Source organism: Tachypleus tridentatus, chromosome 1, assembly GCF_004210375.1.
Source record: "Tachypleus tridentatus isolate NWPU-2018 chromosome 1, ASM421037v1, whole genome shotgun sequence".
Taxonomy (NCBI): domain Eukaryota; kingdom Metazoa; phylum Arthropoda; class Merostomata; order Xiphosura; family Limulidae; genus Tachypleus; species Tachypleus tridentatus.
In genome coordinates, this window is record NC_134825.1 from 37,935,246 (window position 1) to 37,947,566 (window position 12,321).

General features: G+C 34.4%; 1 protein-coding gene across 2 annotated transcripts in view; it reads left to right on the forward strand.

Annotated features, from left to right (window-relative positions):
- Positions 1 to 12,321, forward strand: part of LOC143246344 (uncharacterized) — a 169,977-nt gene that overhangs the window by 44,993 nt on the left and 112,663 nt on the right. For both annotated transcript variants that reach the window (XM_076492928.1, XM_076492910.1), the window contains exon 2: positions 793 to 955. The gene's annotated coding sequence lies outside the window, so the exon portion shown is untranslated. The remainder of the gene's footprint in view (positions 1 to 792; positions 956 to 12,321) is intronic.

Here is a 12,321-nt window from a genome sequence, read left to right on the forward strand (position 1 = left end):
TATTGTCAAATGACTTAAAAGTCAACATAAAAGTGGAAACGGAAAACTTTCTGCAAATGACAGATATATATATATACACATATCATATTGTGTTATATATATATACATACATATCATATTGTGTTATATTGTATTTCAAGAACGAGACCTTATCCTCTTAATATTTGAATAACGTTTGGTGTCAAACATGAAAGAACTATAGCATTTCAGTAACATAAAAACGGTTTTAGTACACAACATAAAACGAAAATACTATAAAGAGTTTGTACGTTCCGGATAGTATTTCTTAAAGTCTGAAAGAAACAAAAATGTTATTCTTTGTGAAACTGTATAACCTTTTCTAGCACCAGTTGACAATGTATTAAACTGTTCACTTCATAGAATGTTGTTTAATTTCATGTAATTCTAAACTTTATTGTTTTTCTGAAAATATTATTTTTAGTTGTAAAACGTCTGTGAGTTTCTGACGTTGTCTAATGATTTACAAGCAAATCGCAGCTTATAAATCACTTTTAGAAATGCGTAATTTTATCTGTCTAAGGCTAGCTTCTCGCTTTAAAGAAGTTAATTTACAATTTAAAGTTAACTTTTAAATAGTACCTAATATTTCGTAAGCTTTTATTAACACTGGTTAGATAAACTTTATAACTCCAATTTTTTCAGATTTATGTTTCAAAACACATTGTAAAAGACCCATTAAAAAGGCAAGTTGCACTATTATGTTTATGTTTATAGTGTTTCACTTAGCACACAATGGCTGCAATAGCTGTTTTAAAATGCATTATATTGCAGTTTACGACTAACACTTGGTACGGAGTTTCACAAGGTAGATCAACGCCCCCTGGTGCAAGATCAAGTTACGGATTCCGGTCACCATAACTACGTGATGTCATAACACGTTTGGAACGTGAAGTCAAAATGAAGCATTCTAACGCTATCTGCCCGCCTACTCAAGGTATTGTATTTACTTATATTCTTCTAGTTTAAGATTACACTAGACTGGATATCAAAGTTACTCGCTACAGTTCCACACTGGTATATATATCGTGTCTGTCACTTCCTACTGCGCGCTATCGTCACGAGGGTTATTTGCCTTACAGTTTTCACGTCACTGAAGATGTCAGCATTAATCACACAAAAGGTGTTTGTTATGCAACTGGCAAAATATACTGGCATGATGAAAAACCTTAATGCAATTTTTTCAAGGTTATATCGAAACTAAGATCTTTCGTAACTAAAGATTAATCACGAAAAGAAATATTGTGAAAAACATTGTAGTATATAACACGAGGGTTTATAAGTAAAGTACCCACTCTTTTAACAACGTAAGTTCGCACTTCTTATTAGTAACACTCAATTTTTCAAGCCGGTGATGCATTCGGAGCCACCAATATGGTTAGTTAATAGCGGTCTTGGGCCCGGCATGGCCAAGCGTGTTAAGGCGTTCGACTCATAATCAGAGGGTCGCGGGTTCGAATCCCGGTCGCACCAAACATGCTCGCCCTCCCAGCCGTGGGAGCGTTATAATGTGACGATCAATCCCACTATTCGTCGGTAAAAGATTATTCCAAGAGTTGGCGATGGGTGGTGATGACTAGCTGCCTTCCCTCTAGTCTATCACTGCTAAATTAGGGACAGCTAGCGCAGATAGACCTCGAGTAGCTTTGCACGAAATTCAAAAACAAAACAATAGCGGTCTTGCACTATAAATACAAAACCGAATAAGCCTAGAAGCAACGTCTACTCCTGTGTGCCATTAGGAGGGTAATAATGAAATGAAATATTCTAACATTCTCTTCACGCATGCGTGTAATAATGTAAAATATCACTTCATAGTCGAAACTCAAGCTAAGATTTACTTTGTTTACACTGTTCTTTTAGTTGATTTAACTTTTCAGCTTAAGACCTATAATTACTCCACGGAGTAGTACTTTATTAGTAGTATTGTTGTTCTTTTTTTTAAGTAACAGTATAATATTCTGAATTTTTTTTTTGGAAAAATTAAAACTTCGACTTAGCGGTATTCAAACCCTAGATCCCTGTTTGCTTACTGGTTTTTAAAACTACCATTTTCGTTTTACCAGTTCTGAAGATATGGTAATTTAATCTTTGTATAAACCACCAAATAGTATTAATTCGTAATTAAAAACATAATCCATGAGCCCTGGTGATTCTGACTCAAAAAGCAAAGCAAAAACAAAACAAACAAAGAGAAGAAAAATGATGAAATGAGGCCGGAAGCTTGTGGTGTTCCAGAACAATTAATATGATCTTTTATACCTCGTCTAGTAGTAGAATGAGTTCGAATCCCTCTTGTTCGTGTTTTAAATCTTGAAAATAAATTACAAAAAAATTTGAATTGGATGATTAAATTATCTAGTGACGTACTTTGATTACATAAATATTTTTGTTAACACCTGTTAACTCTTCTATTTTAAAATCAACAAATATTTAACTAGTTACTTTGTATTTAATAGTATGAATAATACGCTGTCATTTTAAAGAAAAAAGTAAAACTCATCTCCTTGTTTGTCAGTTACCTATAAACGAATACTTTCCAGGTTTTGGTGTATTCCGCAAACTAAAATCCGATAAACAATTATTGTTTTAAGACGAATTGCTTGAGTTTTTATTTAGAAGCTCGGTGTTTGATGTTAGACAATAGAAAGAAGGGAATGCAGTGTGTCAGGTGTTAATATATATTCACGTTCTTACAAAAGTTGAAGAATTTATGACGACTCCCGACAGGCTAAAACCGGTTTCTAAAATATTTATTCCATACAACCAACTAGAACGAGAACAAGAGCAGTCGTTTTAGGAAACTTCAAAAAATGACAAACGTTATCTTAACAAACAACTCGGACGTTCCTAATTAATTTCCCAGTTGCACTTCGTATTCCATTCCAGCAATATATCACTCTCCAGATCCCATACTGTGTTTCACCCGCATAACCAGATTAGATACGTTTCCCCGAAATCCTTTTGCGCGTGGGAGAGCAGCATTGTATTATTTGAAATATACTAAAATAGTAGATTATATATTTCAGCCAGCAGATACAAACACTAGAAACAATACATCAGAGAACTAGCTAATTAAACACTTTTAGATTTATTTAATTATAGCTGTAAATTTTGCTTTTTTGTAGCTAATTTTGTAATGTATCACATAATTGCTTGTTATCTCATATGTAGTCTGTTTATTTATTGCAAGTTTGTATCTATTTGTGTGTGTGTGTATACATATATTGTAAGAGATGAAAACAGCCGTCAACTTTAGGAGTTTAAGTGCTTCTTGCACCATAACAGCTAATTATATTCTAGCTTTAAGAGTAAAAAAAACAAAACAAGTTTACGCTCTAATGTCAAGAACTTCAAATTTATACAGATATGGAGTATTTGCCGACTACAATGTGGTGTTACTGGCATGACACACGTCTGCTTACCATTTTGTTTATAGGTTACTATGACATCATGCATTTTGTATATTTATACTCCATGGAAAATTAAGGTTGTTTGTTTTTCCAGCTAAATTGGGCATTCGGTTTTACAGATCTTTCTGTGAGGTAAAGTTTAATATGGCTCATATCACAGAACAGAATCCTACCATGATCAGTTGAAAACTGAAATCCTAATGACCCAAATACACACACACACACACACACACACACACATATATATGTATATATCTTGCAAATTTTATATTTGATTTGTTCTCAACAGTAGGAAGGTAACGCAAGGACATAAGTGTCATTGCTTAATGATTGACTACATTCACGATGTTGCTAGATAACAGGGTCTTAATAATGACCCACATAATGGGTGAGAACTTACATCAAGGTGAACAGGATGGTAGATCAGAACTTCTAAACCTTGACGTCACTAAACAGTTTTGGTATATGTTAGTAACTAAGCAATAAGGCTGGATTTTGTTGTTTCTTTTCTAAATAGCCCATGGTTACAATGCTGTTCCTCTTTCTGGCTGTAATAACCAAAAGATGAAATGAAGATAAAAAACACTATGAAGTTTAGGCTTAGGTTTTTAATTCTCTGTTTACTTCTAGCAAGGATAATGATTGATAGCTAGAATTGAAGCCAGTTTGAACTACACTAGGAGGGGCGTTTCTCTGTGGTTGCCTTGAAGAAATAAATGCTAGCTTCGTTCACAAAACACTAATGTACAACCTGTGTGTGAAATTCAAAGAAGATAAGTTCCATTAAGTTAACGAGGAAAGCATTAGCACTGGCACCGCGATTTGTTTTTAAATTTTACAAGTAATTGTTTTAAGTTTCTCTTCTTTTCTTTTCCAAAAGTTACAGTTATTGAAAACAATGCTAAACGACTCCATTTTTTTTTTTGCATAATTGTTTTGTTTTCAACGCTGAAAAACTAATTAATCCAGCATCAAAATGCCTGATTGGTTAATTCTAGTTGCTTGAATGAAAAACGTTGCAGTGCAGTGAATCAGGTAAGTCTTTACTTTATACGTTTGTTTGTGGTTTTCTGAATAATTAAAGCTGTTTGTAACTGTATACCCTGATGGAACTTTAAGCACTAAGGTAAAAAGGTAACCAGTAACAGTTATTTTCACTAATAGATATTTATTTTAATAAAGCTATTAAATGATTGTCTATCGTGACTAGTCTTCAAGTAAGATCATTGTAACATTTTAGTAAAACATCGAAGAACTTCAAAACACAATGGCCCGGCATGGCCAAGTGGATAAAGCACTCGACTCCTCATCCGAGGGTCGCGGGTTTGAATCCTCCTAGCACCAAACATGCTCATCCTTTCAGCCGTGGGGGCGTTATAATGTGCGGTCAATCCCAATATTCGCTGGTAAAAGAGTAACCCAGGAGTTGGCGATGGGTGGCAATGTCTAGCTGCCTTCCCTCTAGTCTTACACTACTAAATTAGGGACGGTTAGCGCAGATAGCCCTCGAGTAGCTTTGCGCGAAATTCAAAATAAAAATTTTTACATGAGACGTATTTAAATGTTTTACATCACTGGCTTCATTCAGTAGTTATCTGAAAGAGACAGAAAGAGAGTTATATTATACTCTTAAGTGTGAGCGTGTTTCTTTCACGAAGCACTATGAATTGAAGTTAGATCAACTTTTATTGGAATTATGAGATTCACTAAATAAACAGTCAACAAATTCTGGTGAGAATATATTCGAAGCTAGTGGCATAACAAATAAATCCATTGTTATGTCGTAATGAGTGTCAATAAGAATTTGACAATAACATGTATATATCATAAATAAAACTAAAAAAACATCAAATCCTAACTACTTTTTTAGTAAGAAAAATCTATGCTTACGACATACTTTTATATTTCTAACCCACTTTCCTACTAAAGCCTGCTGTGACATATTAATTAACGTGCTTGGACTGCAAGTTTGAGGGTTCATGTTCCACATCCCTTTGCCTTAACTATATGTCCCTAATTTTATTTTTATGATTGCGCTACAACAGCAAAGGTGAGATTCTTTTATTTGGTCGCATAAGAATAGCCCAAGAGTTGGCGATGGTTGGTGCTATTGGCTGGTTACTTAAAACAAAATTTAAAAACAAAATAACTGATTTATTTTAGTGAAAGGAATGAAGAACAAAATGGCAGTCGATAACCGTGAAAATCAAAGCCTTGTGTTTTTCTAAAAACCCAAGTAGTGTGTCGTAGTTCTCGTGGTTTATCGCATGACTTCAACTGCTAATCAACAGCTACACGTGCTCTTCCTGACTTCTTAAACCAAGGGTTTGTAAAGGCGGAATATTCATTCGTCACATTTGGTGACTTTTGTATCTTGTGAAACAAACATATTTTATATATAGCCTTAAAAGCGTGAGCGATCTGTCTGCAGCGTGACACAAACATAACTTTTTAATTGCTTATTTAAAATGCTAGGACCTGCATGGCCAGGTGATTAAGACACTCGACTCGTAATCTGAGGGTCGGGGGTTCAAATCCCCGTAACACCAAACATGCTCGTCCTTTCAGCTGTTGGGATGTTATAATGTGACGGTCAATCCCATTATTCGTTGGTAGAGAGTAGCCCAAGAGTTGGCGGTGGGTGATAATAACTAGCTGCCTTCCCTGTAGTCTTACACTACTAAATTAGGGACGGCTAGCGCAGATAGCCTTCGAATAGTTTTGCGCGAAATTCCAAACAAACCAAACTTGGAATGCTTGCTCTGCCTAATCTAAATTCATTCCACTTTAACGACAGGTTGGGTAAGATCAAGTCTTGCATCAAAAATTTAGAGATTTTGCCTTTATGCGACAGCTATCAGTGTTGTTTTTATATTCTCTAGATTAATAATTTTTCCTTTTCATTTATCTTTTGTCTTTTTTTTTACTCTTACATTTAAACAAGTAATTGTAAAACCCGTTCCTCGTGCCTGCATGAGAGTATCAGGTCTAAAAATACTTAAGTAAAACGCCCTGAAGATTTCAAGTTCGACCTGTTTTATCCCTTCGACTTTATTTGGTTACTTTATATACAATATTGTGCAATTGTAGCACAATTTAAGCCAACAGAACATAGAATGTCAGTAATTCACTTTTCTTGGTCATAACAATGAAATTATATGTTCTCTATCTAATATGGACTAAATATGTACGCTTCTGTAGTAAATCGTTGCGTTTGTATTTAGACAAATTTTATGAATCTTTAACATTATTTTCAATTATTCCTTTAATGACTGATCCACCTACTTTAAAAAAAATCACTTCTTCCAATAAAGTGACAATTCAGTGACTATTGTCAAAATGTAATTGAAAATTGAAACTGTCAGTATTCAGTGAAACTCCACAATCATAGAATTGAGGAAAACAAGACAATTGTACGTTTCACAAATACATCATTTATTACAACCTTTACTGTCGAAACCAAGGTCATGAATAAATGATGTATTTGTGAAACGTACAACTGTCTTATTTTTTTCTCAATTCTGTCGAAATTTAATGCTGTCTTTGAGATAACAGTTCAGGTTTTATAAAGCTATTGCATAGAACCTTAAGTAGCTTACCAATCGTTCTATTAGAATAAAGTTGAATGATATTTCTGATACTTATTTACTTACTATTGGGCAGGAAACTAGACATGTTCATTCCTCTCTGTTTATGGGAGCAATGATGTATTAGAAACCTTTAGTAGTCTACATCTTCCTTAATGATCCATCACACCTTTAGTGATTTGAGGTGAGACCAAAGACGATTACAGACTTTGATAACTTAAAGATAATACTGTAAAGACGTGAAACCTTTCCTCATACATGGTGATAATCTTAATGTTACATTGAGATTAATAAAAACCATTGGTTTCTTTAGAAAATCATGTTTTAAAATAGTTAGTTCTAAAGAAGAAGTTTTACAAATCTTAAATATATAATTTAGTTTATAATACAATGTGTTATATAAATATCCCAGTCACAACCGGTCTGTAATGAGTTTGATTCCACACTCTATCAGATTTAAAACATCTTGAACTTTATTATAATTCTAAATGCTTAACGCCCCTCAGTGGCACAGCGGTGTGTCTACGCACTCACAACACTAGAAACTTTGTACTTAATTCTAAACAAACAAATTAAATGCTTAACTCATAAGAAAATTAATATACAAAAATAAAACTGTAGTTATTATTATTAAAGTATTACTAACAGAGTATATTAATCAGATAGCGACCAAAATGTCTGTTTTTAATTAAGCTAGATTTTATAATAACAACTACATTTGATGTCAAACTAATCAAAGTTACTTGCACTATCCGAAAATATTAGCGAAAGTACCAATTGATGATCCAAAGCATTTTATTTATTATACATTTCAGTCCTCTTCTGTTTTGATTTTATTGAATTATGTATTTATTTTCGGTTTGATATACGAAACTGCTTCAATTAATTTATTATTTACTTTTTTAGTTCTAGTATATAATGAACTTACCTTTTAATTTTGATTAGACTTTATTATTAATAAATAAATAGTATCAGAAAAGATTTCTTCAATATTGCATTTCAGAATTAATTTCCTACTGACTCTTAAAAGAATCGTTCCCGGACTTGGCCTAATAACTAAAGTATTCGGAATGCGAACCCAAAAATTCAAGGATTCAAGCCTGTTGTCGCAAAAACGCACGTGCTTCATACTTTAAGGCAGCAGATGCATTTTAAAAGTGGCTGTCAAACCCCACTATTTGGTCAGACAACAGTAGCCCAAGAAATGGCGGTAGGTGCTATTGATTAGCTCTCTGTCTGTCCTTTGTTTTAGGAACTGCAACGCAAAAATACCCTTTTGTGTAGCTATGGGCAACATTTCTTAAACAAACTAAAAATATTGTGTGGGATTACGTTCAACGTGGAAAAAGACTGGCATAGCCCAGTGGTTAGAGGCCCAGCATGTCTAGATGGTTAGGGCGCTCGAATCGCAGTGTGAGGGTCCCGATTTCGAATCCCCATTCATCAAACATTCTCGCCCTTTCAGCTATGGGGGAGCTGTAATGTAATGGCAATCCTACTATTCGTTGGTAAAAGAGGAGCCCAAGATTTATCGGTGGGTGATGATAACTAGCTACTTTCTTTCTAGTCTTTCACTGCTAAATTAGGGACAGTTAGCGTAGGTAGGCTTCTTGTTGCTTCGTGCGAAATTCACAACAAGCAAGCATTCATAAACGAACAATCCCATCAGTTAGGGCCCTCATCTCTCAATCTGCAAGGTGCAGGTACCAAATTTCCCCACCGAACATGATTTACTATTTCAGTGTTGGAGGCGCTATAATATAACGAACAATTCCATTGTTATTTGGTAAAAGAATAGGTCAAAAGTTGGTGGTGAGTAATGTTGACTAGCCACTATTCCTCTAGATTGTCACGTTAAGATTGGAGAGAGCTAGTGTAGATAGCCCTCATGTAGTTTTGCGAAATATTTAATAAATAAATCAACGTGGAAAAATGAAGACAAAAAATGACATTATTTCAACTGAGTTGTTGTTGGTACATCTATTACCAACATGAAATCCTATACGTTTCAAGCATGTTATATATCTAATTTCATTATTATGCATATTGAACTGTAATTTCATTTTAGGATTTTTTTCCTTTATAGACAAATCTATTAAATGATTTACAGATAACAAATACGACAGTAAAAAAATGAGCCTACAGTAGAGCATTAAAACTCACACAGCAGAACTTTTAGGTTACCAACAGGTTTGGAAACGACGCCCCGAACCAAATGTAGAACAACGCCTCATCCGAGAAATGAAGGCTATGGTTACAAATTAGACTCCCAAACCCAAAAAAACATTGGGATGAATCTGGGCATATCTCCTGGTATCGTTAGGAAAATAATTTACAATAACTTCAGCATCCACAAACCAAACGTTTATAAGCTAAACCTCAAAATCAACAAGCTCTTATTGAGTTTGTTTACAGAGATATGCCAGTTTTTGGTAGCTTGGTTAACGTCGAAGTGTATACAAAATATCAGAACGTTCTTAATTATGTAATTTCAGGAGAAAAGCGATTGAAGTTTTTCTGAAGATATAGCAAATCAATATGTGAAATAGTTTAACTGTCTTGTCACATGTAATCTGCTATCTATAGGACCATTCAGTGGCATCACATTACAACAACTTAAAAAAGCTCACGTCAGCCTAAGGTGCTTGCTACCAGAAAACAAATTTCCAATGATTTTACTGGGTCCAATATAGCCACGTGTCAATAGGCAACATCTGTACAACGTGTTCTCTGAAAATGTAAGTATTTTGAAAGGTCTGAGATACACAAAACCTTACACCACCAAGAGTATTTAACATTTGGTGTTACCATTCACTTGGTGGAAAGCCATCTTCATGAAAATATCGAGGGCTGCTAAATGATTGTAATCTTTTAGGATTCACTTTTGCCATTTCTTAAACTATGGTTAAATAAGCACGTGGAAGCAAACAACGGCACACTTCATATCTATTGTATTATGTCTATTACTTAATAGTGTTAAGTAGGTTTTATAGTGTGGGCTACATCATGCATATTGAATGTGAGACCCATTTATGATATATCAAAGTTCCCAAATACCCATTAATATTGAGATATTTAAATTGGCACATTCTACGGACACAACAATGATTTATATCTAACAAACCAATATGTTCTCCCGGAGAAAGAACGTTCTCTGCCTCACATCAAACACACACGACTCAAAGTAAAGATATAAAATCTTGGAAACACTTTTCAGATCTTAACCCTATTTAACACCTTTTGAACCAATGTGAAGATATTAGTTCAAAACGTTATGAGAATTTCAGTTTTTGTTGTGATATAGAATCATAATAAACTAAACATTCCTATGTGTTTACAGTTAAGATTATTTATTTTTTTTAGCACCAAAACGGTTCTGGCTTGATCTGGTAAGTCCATCGTGGTTTTTAATAAACATGACCTTAAGGTTTGTAACATGTATTGTTGCTAATTAAAATATACTTTCATATCAAATTTCCCGCATGGATTTACAGAACTGACATTAACCTGGGAATATGTATGATTCAAACCATGACAGCCACTTTTTGATATCCACAACAACCAGTAAAACACTGTTTTGGTGGGTTGTTTTAGGAGTTCTGACGTTACAACTGAAGAATGCAGACCAGCCTGAGAAAAGGTTGTAATTGTTTTTCGTACACCCTTTGTAAATCTATCTTATCTAAATGTTTCAATCGAGAGTTACTTTTTTGCAGTGACAGTTTGTTGCTTCTAACTTACCTGTTCAAATGGGGTTCAGAGTATTCGCCAACCTACGCCTACCCAAAACAGAAAATAATCCATTATATCGTATGATTTTATAAGATTAACAGCTTAAATTTATATTTTTTATTCGGACAGTAAAAAGTAAAAATTAGTTGTACGTTTTAAAATGCCATAATAAATTTTATATCAGTCACTTTGCATAGTATGTTTTCGGCATTTTGAATTGCAATAAACAGTACAGTATTTGGTTGAGCACGAAAAATAGGCTATCTACATCTAATAAATCAGATCCTATAAATATAATGAAGTGATGGACGTTCATGGAGACATGTCCGGATTTCATTTTATGTGCCTAATAGGAGAAGGATAGTTTAATATTGTATTCCAAGATTAAAGCTATTTCCTGTAGTTCATAATTAATAAACCCTTTCCCCTATGGCACAACGGAATGTCTGCGGACTTCCACCGCTAAACACCTGGTTTCGATACTCGTAGTGGGCAGAGCACAGATATCCCATTGTGTAGCTTTGTGCTTGTTTCCAAACAACCAACCATAAATAAAGAAAAGTTTTACAACCTAAATTAAACACAAATCGTCGTTTTCAATCGTTTTCTCGGAATTCTAAAAGCGTTTGTGGCTCCCTCTTCTGTGCTCAGCTTCTCGAGATATATCTAAAATTTTTGAATGAAATCGTTAATCTGTCATCTTCTGTTCTTACCTATATTTAAAAGTACCTTTCTGATTTATAGTGTGTTTTTTTTTTCCATTTGCTTTATTTTTATTAGTTCATTACACCAGAAACCTTCTGATGTCCGCCCCTCTTCTTTCCAACATCCTTTGTTTCTTATCCAGACTAACGCGTCTATGGAAAACTATTATATAAGAAACAAACGCTACCTTATCACTTGACCAAGCTTTCGAAATAACAATGGAAACAAAGTTCACTTCTAGGCTTATTTGAGATTTCGCTTCGCAGAAAATCACCAGTTATTGAGAATAAGGGCAGTACAGCATTGTATTAAAACTGTATTCATGAAGACGTATCCGGGTACAGTGTACGTGGTCAAAATAAATATTGACTTACCATTTAGGGTTGTACCCACTTCTTACTTGTAAAAATATATATACTGTACTGGAGAAAATATGATCACATTTGGAAAAATTATGCTATCTTTCATAATGACTTTACACTAAAAACATTTGGTTTATCAGTATATGGAAATATTGATGAAATTATCCTGTTGTCATGACTAAAAGCGATAGGTTTGGTTAGGATTTCGCTCAAACCTACACGCAGGCTTTTCTCTGCACTAGCCGTCCATAATTCAGCAGTGTAAGACTAGAGGGAAAGCAGCCAGTCATCACCACCCACCATCAACTCGTGGGCTACTCTTTTACCAGTCAATAGTGGAATGGATTGACCGCACATTATAACGCCTCCACGGATGAAAGGAAGCATGTTTGGTGTTACGGGGATTCGAACCTGCGGCTCTCGGATTACGAATCGAGTGCCTTAATCACCTGGCCATGCTGGGCCAGAAACGAAAGGAAATTTTAAATTGAATCCAGTTTAGAT